This window comes from Microcaecilia unicolor, chromosome 8 (assembly GCF_901765095.1).
Source record: "Microcaecilia unicolor chromosome 8, aMicUni1.1, whole genome shotgun sequence".
NCBI classification, from domain to species: domain Eukaryota; kingdom Metazoa; phylum Chordata; class Amphibia; order Gymnophiona; family Siphonopidae; genus Microcaecilia; species Microcaecilia unicolor.
The window spans coordinates 174,416,142-174,417,739 of NC_044038.1; positions in this window are offsets into that span (position 1 = coordinate 174,416,142).

Consider the following 1,598-nt stretch of genomic DNA (forward strand, 5'->3'; position numbering starts at 1 on the left):
CCCGTATTTGCATGCTCACTTTCTTGATTCTTTTTTTTCCTTCAGTTGCTTTAGTGGGTTTCAAAAAGTAAAGAAAGTCAATCAATGGTAGGTCTGACAATAGTTTGGTGCTCATCTGCTATAAGCATTATCTGTCCCCTCTCACCAATTCTGATAAGCTCAGTCAGGCCTCAGTACAAACGGAAACGCTTCCTGAGTGGCTCACACAGATATTATGACAAGGCTTTGTATCACGATAACTAACAGAAGTACTTCTGATCCTGCCCCCCTTCTCACTTCAAAGACAATTTCCCTGTCTTCAATTCTAGATGCTGTGATTGAGCCCATATCCGAATACACACACCCCCCTCTCCGTCTCTTTGGTACCACTGTCTGTTGGACCCAGGACCAAGAAGAAAGGTTAGAAATAAATTGGCATTGGATGAAATTTAAGTAGCCTTCAGAATGAGGACAGGAAGTGGTGAGACAGGGTAGCCTCGAACTATGGATAGGTAAGGGCAGCAGTGACCCCAGTAACTGCAGAGTAATTACTTGACCCCCCCCCCCTTTGCTTAGGATAACAAAGCTTCTAAGGTAGTACACTTAGGAAATTCTGACTTCTAATTGTGAACAACTAAAGACAATTCTACAAAACTGTTATTTCATCCTAGCTTTTGGGACCTTTAGAATTTAGTTCACACTTTCTTTTAATATATAGCTCAGGTACACTAGGTATTTCCATGTCCCCAGAGGACTTAAGTGAAATCCTGAAAGCAGCTACTTATTAACAGACTTCTATCGTTGCTTTTCTTTGGTACAATGAACAAAATCCACGGAGCAATTTGATTTGATGAATATTGAAATCTTTCATAAAAATATTTTTTTTCACTTGCTGAATGCAACTTGCGCATGTAATCCTTTCTTGCAGCTGCAAAGCTGCCTCTTCTGTCTGGTTTGTGTGTGTGCCACTGTCTTGCTTGTACACATGATGCTTCTTTGCTGTGATGCAACCTGCTTGACAAAGTACCTCCAGTTACTGCAGATGAGACTACACAGGAAAGAGACAGTAGGTGTTTGAGCTAAGAAGTGGAATTTTGAGCAAGTTGTGCAATGATAGTTAAGATAGCCTGACCTTTTTTTTTTATTCTCCTTTCAATATTCATGTTGCCTAGATTTAGTAGAAAACATTTAGAAAAACAAGGTTTGGGAATTCATTTTGCATGTGGCTGCCAGTGCTGCACATTACATTTCCAAATCTGCACTTTTGCCTTTTCTCCCAGGATAAGGAATGCACAGTGTGCTAGGCTAAACATGATTGTTCGGTGTGATGATTCAGTTTCTGCAGATCTTGGTTGTCCTGCTTCTGCTGTGCTCCTCCTTGACAAACATGGATATTCACAGCTGTATCAAATGACAGACTTAATGTGTGTGCAAATATATACAAGTACCTCCGACTGGGTTAAGTGGTAACTGAGGGGTTGTGCAGTGCATGTGCACCCTGCTGTGGGATGTTGGTGGATGCAGGGGCTGCCAGCAGCAAAGATCTGTGGCTCTGAATAACAGCCAGATTGGGACTAGAAGGTTTGTTGGCTTCAGAACACACAGCCACACAGGGCCCA